The sequence below is a fragment of the Neoarius graeffei genome, chromosome 3, assembly GCF_027579695.1.
Source record: "Neoarius graeffei isolate fNeoGra1 chromosome 3, fNeoGra1.pri, whole genome shotgun sequence".
NCBI classification, from domain to species: domain Eukaryota; kingdom Metazoa; phylum Chordata; class Actinopteri; order Siluriformes; family Ariidae; genus Neoarius; species Neoarius graeffei.
Window position 1 is genome coordinate 117,097,196 of NC_083571.1, and position 10,153 is coordinate 117,107,348.

Below are 10,153 nucleotides of genomic sequence, written 5' to 3' on the forward strand. Positions count from 1 at the left end.
CGGAAGAGCCACTCAAATGGCCAATGGATGGCATCACTTGGCAAGTCAGTTGTCACTGCGGGGCAACTTCCATACCTGTCAGGTCTGTGGCACTTTTGTGCACCACTTGGCGTCAGGTCTGGATGTTCAGAGAGACAACACGATAGGGGCATGACATAATTTGTCTTACCTTACTGTGCAAGGCACTTCGTTAAGAGAGGAGAATAGTATGCGAGAGCTCACAAGGCCAGACATTCCATGGCAGTGCGGCTGGGCCGTTCGTGCTGCTGGTATGGGCGACTCTGTCACTCTGGTCCTGGTCTCATGACCCGTCTGCATTTCTGCACATCCTAATGAAGCAGTCATCATCGCTAGCAATGGACAGCTGATGACATCAGTTTGCAGACTGCCACAATTCACAGTTCAAAAGAGGACACCATCTCCATGGCACTCCACTCTGCTCTGGCCCACCAGGACTGCCACAACTTGTACATCAGAATGCTGTTCATTGATTTCAGTGCAGCATTTAACACTGTGATCCCTTCCAAGCTGATCTCCAAGCTTAGCCAGCTTGGTATTAATGCATCCCTTTGCAACTGGACTCTAGACTTTCTGACTAACAGAACCCAGTAATACATACATAAACATTAAATTCAGCAGTATTTTTGGATTTTTTCCCCCTGCACTATTAGCCTGGTTTTAATTTGAAAGATTCCAGTCTTGTGCACATTATTACACACTATTCATCGCACTTCTTTAAAATCACAGACATCATCTGTTTATAATTTCTAGACGTGTTGAATATAGATGATGACAAAGGTGTAGGGTGCCAAAGGTGTGGTGGCACTGACTCATGAGCTAAAAGTGGAGAGAAACTGTTTACACAGGAGAAAGAGCAAGAAGATTCTTGCCAGAACCTGAAGTCTCTCTGCCGAGCTGCATATTTAAACAGCTGTGCCATGACATTAGACACTACAGCACCAGGGGAACAGTATGTCATAATTTCTGTGTAGAGTCAGAAAGACCAAAAACAACTTGTTTGAGATTTATTTCCCTTGAAAGCTAACAGCTTAGGCTCAGGACCCAAACAAGTCCTTCTGACAACTGAGAGAGGATGTTACTGAAATAAACTTGTTTCACACAAATAGAGACTGCACATTAAATGCTTAATGCTGTATTTAGTGGAGTATTTGTTCTGCTTATTGTAGAGGGAAATTGATCCACAGGGATAAATACATGATCCATTTTCACAGTGAAAAATTCAGATGAAAACACTGTCAGTGTCAGCTTTGTAAAGAACCAATAGGGCTAATAAAATGTTCTGAGATTCATGTTGCTGTGCCGTCAGAGCTTTCCTCTGGTTGTGATTAACAGAAATGCTCCATGGTTTCTTTTGTGTGTGTGTGTGTGTGTGTGTGTGTGTGTGCGCACGCGCGCGCATCTGTGAAACAGAATGAGACTCTAGAACTCTTAAACTCTTTATGAACTGTAAGGTAGGACATGAACTGTGAAATATTTGCCAAACGCACAATGTAAAATATGAGGCCATATTTTAGAGAAAGAAAATCTGAGGGGAAAAACACAAACCTAAATGAATATTAAAATGAATATTTAAAAAAAACATTCAGCCTGGTGAGTACTCTGTGAAGGGATGAAGAACTTGTAGTTTCTCCCTGCAACAGAATTTTTCTTTTTTAGAGAGTGTTCCAAGTAGACCTTTGTAGGAAACTAAGAACCATCAACTATTAACTGTAATTATTAACCAATAAGCATTAACCATTAGCCATTAAATCCTTGAGGAATCCTTTTGGTAAGAGTCTAGAAAAGGGTTCTTTATTTAATTGGTTTTCAGGAATCCTTCAAGGACCTTTTAAAGTCCTAAAGCTAAAACCTCTTTTGGAAATTAAGAACAATGACCTATCCACAAACCTAAGAAGAACCCTAACCAGAACACTAGTGTAGAAAAAAAAAACGTTCTTCATTTGTCACTGAGGGGAACACTTAAAAGTTCTATATAGAACTTTACAGAAAAGGTTCTTAAAGGTGAAACATCTTTAGGAAAGTAAGAACACTTAACTAACCAAAGAACCATTGAGGAACCCTTTTGCTTAGTGTGTAGTTAAACAGGCTTTTAGTCCATCTCAGGGAACCCACTAAGGTTCTATGGAGAATCCTACAACATGGTCTAGGTAAAGTGTCCTTTACAGAAAAGTTTCCTTCAGGTAAAGCCTATTGAGGAGGCTAGGAACATTATACAAAGAACCCACAAGAAACCCATGACAGTTCCAGAACATTTTCTGGAAAGATTCTTAAATGTAGAGCCTCCTTAGGAAGCAAAAAAAAAAAAAAACCTTACAAAACAATGAACCCATGATGAACACTTTATCCAAGTGTAAAAAAAAAAAAGAGTCCTTGGTTTGTTCCTCTAGAGGAACTGTTAAAGGATCTATGCAGAACCCTACAACAGAAAGTGTCCTTTCTAGAAAACATTCCTAAATGTAGAACATCTTTAGTAAGCTAAGAGCCAATAATTATCCTCCCCAATTATTCCTCAGAACCAAAACCCTAAACAAGACACAGAACCCCTTTAGAAATCTAACAAGGATTAACTATCCAATGAGTGCATACATGAGATTGTTTTAATGCATAGCACACTGATAAGTAAATGTTAGCTCTTTTTTCTCCATCTGGATTTAGTTTTCTCAGAAGTCTTCAAAACGCATTGTTAGATTAGCATGGTACTGGCTCTGTTCTTTTTAACTTATAGCAAGGTTCCCACAAGAAGTCATTCAAAACACAAAGAACAACATTTCAAAAAGAACCTGGAGCTTCTCTGTGGACAAAACACAATGTTATATTGTTTTCACACCCAAAACCCAGGGCATTATGAATATGCATTTATTAGGAAAGTTCAGGCTTTGCAGCATATAAACTTGCTGTTCTTAAGCAGATGCTCACACTTACACTTGCCATAAAAGTCTGCACACAATATGTGACATAAACAAGTGAGTTGAGTGGAATTTACATTGCAACCACTTGCATCTTCTCTTTTCTTTCAGCATGTTTTCAGGGTCTGCTGGCGATTTGCTCTTAAATGTTGCATAACCATATGGTAATAATAATAACTAGACTGCATTTCTGCAGAGAAAATGCAAAGTGTGCTTGCTGAGCTGTAGCAGAACAGCTATCATGCTAAAAGCTAGCATGCCAACATGCTAATGCCAACATGCTAATGCCAACATGCTAACAACTAGCATGCTAACAGTTAGCATACTAACATGCTAACAGCATACTAACATGCTAAAAGCTAGCATGTTAACATGTTAATGCTAACATGCTAATAGATAGCATGCTAATAGATAACATGCTAACAGCTAGCATTCTAACATGCTGATTAACATGCTATTTATTAAAATTCTAACACTTTAAGGCTAATATGCTGACAGCTATCATGCTAACAGCTAACAGGCTAACATGCTAATGGATAGTATGCTAACTTTTAGCATGCTAACACGCTGAGGGTGACATGCTAACAGCTAACATAACAGTTAGCATGCTAACATGCTCAGGCAAACTCGCTAACAGCAAACATGCGAACTCTGCATGCTACCATGCTAATCCTAACATGTTAACAGCTCTCATGATAACATGCTAATGGTGAACATGCTAACAACTCGTGAGCTAACAGCAGGCATAATATCGTAATGGGTAGCATGCTAACAGCTAGCATGGTAACATGTGAATGCTTATATGCTAATTGCTATTGTGTGTGTGTGTGTGTGTGTAAGTATTCCTAATAAAGTGGCCATTGAGTTGAAGTTGATTTGCTGTCAAAGTCTCAGGCCAAGTTTACATTAGACCGTATCTGTCTCGTTTTCTTCGCGGATGCACTGTCTGTTTACATTAAAACGCCTGGAAACGCCGGGAAACGGGAATCCGCCAGGGTCCACGTATTCAATCTAGATCATGTCTGGTCCGGTGCTGTGTAAACATTGAGAATACAAAGATACGCGGATACGCTGTGCTGAGCTCTAGCTGACGTCGTCATTGGACAACGTCACTGTGACATCCGCCTTCCTGATTCGCTGGCGTTGGTCATGTGACGCGACTGCTGAAAAACGGCGCAGACTTCCGCCTTGTATCACCTTTCATTAAAGAGTATAAAAATATGAAAATACTGCAAATACTGATGCAAATACTGCCCATTGTGTAGTTATGAATGTCTTTAGGCTTGCCATCCTTCCACTTGCAAGTGGTAAGTGATATGCACTGGGATCACACACACACAGCGGCTCAGTCCCAAATCACTGCTCGTACGCTATACTCACGCGCTCTGTGAGCTGCGCAGGGCCGGAGTGCGCACCCTCCAGAGGGCACTCGCTGTTCAGGGCGGAGTGATTTGGAGCGCAGGATGCCTGCGGAGCCGAGCATATCCGTGTATTGGTGTTGCTGTGTGCACACAAATCGTGTATTAGTGTTGCTGTGTGCACGCTAATCGTTTTAAAAACGTTAATCTGATGATCCACTGATACGGTCTAATGTAAACCCCACCTCAAATGAGCAGATCCTTGCTAAATGCATCATCACCTATGGGGGAAGGGAGGAACAACTCAGTCAAGCTTCCATTGATTAGTGGCAAAATGGAGAAAAACTGGACGGATGAAAGGCGAGAGAAAGCCGAGTGCGGGTCAGAACCGATATCATGTGTGTGATGGTGATTTGGCCTGAGGTGCCGTATGAAGTTTGGTGGATGTGTGGTGAAGTGTTATTGAGCAAAACTCCATTCATTTGAATGGGGCCAAAAATCAATGGAAGCCTATGGAGGTAAAAAGAGATGCATGAAAACCAAGGAAAAGATGAGTGCAGGTCTCAGATGAGGGGATGGATCTGTGCGGGGACTTGGCCTGAGGCATCAAGTGAAGTTTCTTGAAGTTTGGTCACTTGGTTAAAAAAATGGATGGAGAGTGAAAGTTTTTCTCCTGAAACACCATTCATTTTCAATGGGGCCAAAAATCAATGCAAGCCTATGGAGGAAAAAGGGATGAGCAAAAAGAAAGGAAAAATATGAGTGTGGGTCAGAACCGATTGCATGTATGTGTCGGGGGAGTTGGCCTGAAGTATCACATGAGGTTTGGTGCATCTGCGATGGAGCGTGTCCGAGTAGTACGATTCGATTCATGAGCCCTATTCATTCTCTATGGGAAAAAAACAAAAGAAAAATGACAAGTACAAGAGAACGGGTATGTTGATCCAAAAGCTGTATACAAGCACACTACACCACTTTGGGCCAGACATCTCAGAGTTGGAACGGTGTCTCTATCTCGAACGCTCTAGGAGGAGTAGTGGATCCAAAAAACGTGTCGGAATAAGGCAGAATAAGTAAACTTAAGAAGAACAATAGTGTGCTTGCCTGCTGTGTGCTTGAGCAAGCACACTAATGATAAGAAGAAGAAGAAGAAGAAGAAGAAGAAGAAGAAGAAGTTCAATTTATAGCCTTTCTCACACCCAAGGTTGCTTTACAGTTAGGGGAAAACAAAGAGAGAGAGTCCACCAAAAAGGATCAGGATTCCAATGGTGTAGCTATCCACAATCCCACCAAAAGGCACACAAAGATAAATCCCACACCGCCTGCATAGCCGTCATGCCACCGCCAGGCAACATCATTTGGAACACGGCGCAGAACACTGCATGAGTGTCAACAAAACGAGCACAAAAGCACTGCTACACAGAGTGCTGGTATGTCCCAAACCACTTGCACAGCCACCACGACACCACCGGATAACATCGCTCGGAACACTGCACCAAACACAGAAGCACCGCAGCACAGAGCACTGGACAACCCTGATGTTAAAGAGAGTAACAAGCTCACTGCAGTCCATAGCGAGGAGCACAGGCATCACCCACAGCGGACCAAGGTCTGAAGGGAACCGTCGCTAAAAACTGGGTCTGGAGCTACACCACAACCAGCGGACAAAACATTCATCCATCCATTATCTCTAACCGCTTATCCTGTGCAGGGTCGTGGGCAAGCTGGAGCCTCTCCCAGTTGACTATGGGCGAGAAGCAGGGTACACCCTGGACAAGTCGCCAGATCATCGCAGGGCTGACACATAGAGACAAACAACCATTCACACTGACATTCACACCTACGCTCAATTTAGAGTCACCAATTAGCCTAAACTGCATGTCTTTGGACTGTGGGGGAATCCGGAGCACCCAGAGGAAACCCACACAGACACAGGGAGAACATGCAAACTCCACACAGAAAGGCCCCTGTCGGCCACTGGGCTCAAACCCAGAACCTTCTTGCTGTGAGGAGATAGTGCTAAACACTACAACACTGTGCCGCCCACAAAACATTCAAAAAATAAAAAATAAAAAAAATCCGGTGAGGAGCAGCAGCCAAAATCCGCACAGTGTACTCTCAACCAGAAACGGAAATGACTTTAAGGAAAGTCTTACCTCTTTCTGCAATTGATTAGATGAAGAATTTAGCCCTTGACAAAAAAAACAACCAATAGCTTGGTCTACTCCTGGTTGATTATCACCATCAATCAAGCAGGGATCTTAACTCAGTCTTGCTCTAATTCTTAACCCCTTCACCATTAATTGCAGTTGAATTTCTCCATTAAAATAAATGCTTGAAAAGGCCTTAACTACTACTACTTTTTTTTTTTTAGGTTTTACGGCAGCTGGCATCCACAGTGTTGCATTACTGCCATCTACACGTTTACCCTATATTCTTGTCATTTCATTTTAAAGCCATCTTTCCAGTCCAGTTGTTCTTAAAAATGTAAATAATCATTTCTTTCCCTTAGCAGTATCTCCATACTTTAATATGCTTTTAATATTGTCCTCTACCCATCCTATATTCTGTAGTTCTCTCATCATACTTGCCTCTCAAATCTAAATTTATTGCATGATGTAAGGATATACTCAACTGTCTCTGCTTCATGACATTGATCACAGAGACCCGCTGGATGTTTTCCCATGATGTTAAGTGTACTGTTATGATTGCTGTGTCCAATCCTCAGTCTGTGTATTATTATTTGCTCTTTCTGGTTTAACCCACGGCTTCTCAACATATCTACTTTACTGGAAAAGGCCTTGACTCCAGCTTGCTTACAATATATAGACCTCTTTAGTCTTTGTAAACAAAAAGACCCTGGTTGCAAAAAGGCTTGAATAGCCATAACCTGATGCTACTTGGTTATAATCTGACTGAAGAACTTAATCTATCAAAACTGTATTTAGGAATTGGATTGATATTAGTTAAAATGCTTACAACTTTGCTGTTTGTGGACAATTTCAAGATGTAATTTTTACCATGACAGCATCGAGGACATTTTGGCATTGATGCCATAAACTATTGATAGAGATCTCTATTTGGCATGCTTGAAACTGGTACAGGCTATTCTGATTTCTACTTGTTTTGGCTAGTTAAATCATTGAGATTTATTTTTGCTTGCACACCTGCTCTCTACTGAATGAAGGTTATTTTGACCAGTAATGTCTCTCTTCTTTCATAAGGTGATCCTAACAAATGATGTAATGTTACAGCATCCAATTACACTGCCTTGTCCTACATAGTTAACCTAGTTTCATCAATCACATCATCATCCAACCATATAGCTACAACACACTCTTGAATGTGAATATACGGTATGTTCATGCTTGTCCTACAATAAACTGAGAGCCATCTCTGAACAACTGTGTCTGCGTCAGTAACAGTTGCTCCCAGATATCCACGAGGTAGAATCTTTTGGATGGCAGAGGTCTACATTCCTAGATCATACTTTGTCAATTCAACCTCCTTCGGTAGAAATAGATCAAAACATATCAACGTCTTTGTACAAAGCTGAACAAAGCTAAATAAATGTGTCCATTACTAGAGCATCTCAAAAAATTTGAATCTTGTGAAAAAGTTCATTTTTTCATAATTTAATGCAAAAAGGTAAATTTTCATACCACTCTATATTCATTATGTATAAAGTGAAATACTTCAAACATTTTTTCTATTCATTTTGATAATTGCAGCACATAGCTCATGAAAATCAGAAATCCAGTATCTCAATTTATTAGAATATTTAATTTCAAGTTTGAGTAAAACATTATACAGTAAATACCAATTATTTTTCTGTCTAGTTCAGTTCACACATCCACAGTCACAGGGAAGACTGCTGACTTGACAGTTGTCCAGAAGACAATCAATCATCGACACCCTCCACAAGGAGGGAAAGCCATGGAAGGTCATTGCTGAAAAGGCTGGCTGAAAAAAGGTGCACAAGCAACAGGAATGACTGCTGCCTTGAGAAGATTGTCAAGAAAAGTCGATTCAAGAACTTGGGAGAGCTTCACAAGGAGTGGACTAAGGCTGTGTCGGTGTATCAAGAGCCAACACGCACAGACGTCTTCAGGAAAGGGGCTACAACTGTCACATTCCTAATATCAGGCCCCTCCTGAACCAGAGACAGCGTCAGAAGCATCTTACCTGGGCTAAGGAGAGAAAGAACTGGATTGTTGCTCAGTGGTCCAAAGTCCTCTTTTCAGATGAAAGTAAATTTACCATTTCATTCTGAAATCAAAGTCCTAGAGTCTGGAGGAAGAGTAGAAAGGCACAGAATCCAAGGTGTTTGAAGTCCAGTGTGGTTTCCACAGTCTGTAATGATTTGGGGTGCCATGTCATCTGCTGGTGTTGGTCCACTGTGTTTTATCAAGTCTAAAGTCAATGCAGCCATCTACCAGGAGATTTGAGAGCACTTTGTGCTTCCATCTGCTGACAAGCTTTATGGAGATGCCAATTTCCCTTTCCAGCAGGACTTAGCACCTGCCCACAGTGCCAAAGCTACTACCAAATGGTTGGCTGACCCTGATATTACTGTGTTTGATTGGCCAGCCAACTCACCTGATCTGAACTCCAGAGAAAATCTATAGGGTATCGTCAAGAGGAAGATGAGAAAGTGCCAACCCAAAAATACAGACGAGCTGAAGGCCGCTATCAAAGCAACCTGGGCTTCAAGCTGATCGCCTCCATGCCATGCCGCATTGATGCAGTATTTCATGGTAAGGGAGCCCCAACCAAGTATTGAGTGTATAAATGAACATACTTTTCAGAAGTTGGCCATTTCTGTATTGTAAATCCTTTTTTGATTGATCTTAGAAAATATTCTCATAATTTGAGATACTGGATTTCTGATTTTCATGAGCTATAAGCCATAATCATATATGTATAAATGTCTTGTCAATGGGAAAACACTGGGAGTGACATCATCATCATTGTGAAATATTGAGAATTAATATACATGCCAGACACTTTATCCATGGAATAAAAACATGTATTCTATTCCCTTCTAGTGGGTTTCATTCATTTGGTCCGATAGCATGCAATATTGCTATCATATCACTTATCCTATGTGTGTTATGCCACCCTCCCCAATGGAGAACGAGTGTGCAGTGTTGTTACAATATTGCACGTTGTCAAGACAACATGATGTCACACATTGGAGTGCGAATATCCAATGAGAAACTTTTCTGCTGCGCATGCGCCCAATCATTTCTCTGTTGGCCAGGAAAAAGAAAGACGCGTTGGACACCCGGAAGGCTACCCAAACTTCATTAGATATTCTTCACGCATATTTACAAGAGAAAAACATACCAACGGACATTGAAAAACTGGAAAAGAGACTCATCGGAGATGTAAAACTTCCACACTAGTGAGTGACTCTAACAATTTGTAAACAAACATGGCTGAGAGGTTTGCTTTGTTAAATACGGAAGATTTTGAGAGAATTTTGGCTGCCAGGTCGCTCCATTGTGTGTAGCTGTCAATGTTGATTTTAAAAGTAATTCAGTAAATTACACAGGCAAATGAATACTCAAGTCTGAGTGAAAAATACTGTGGCAAATGTGTGTAGACAGAGAGTCAGGAGACAAAAATCTTAGTTTCTCGGTTGTTAGCCTGTGCTACTTGCTCTCGATAGCACTGGCTTGACTGCTTTATTAGCATTCACTAACACTACTGATGAACATTACACCGACTAGAACGTGACTTTGCTGCTATCCTGACAGCGCCGACTCACGGTTAAGCTAGTGCTGCCCTTCGAGAAGACCTAGGGCTATAAATTTTTCTTCTCTTCCACTATAAATCAAAATCTGACTGGTTAATTCATCAGTC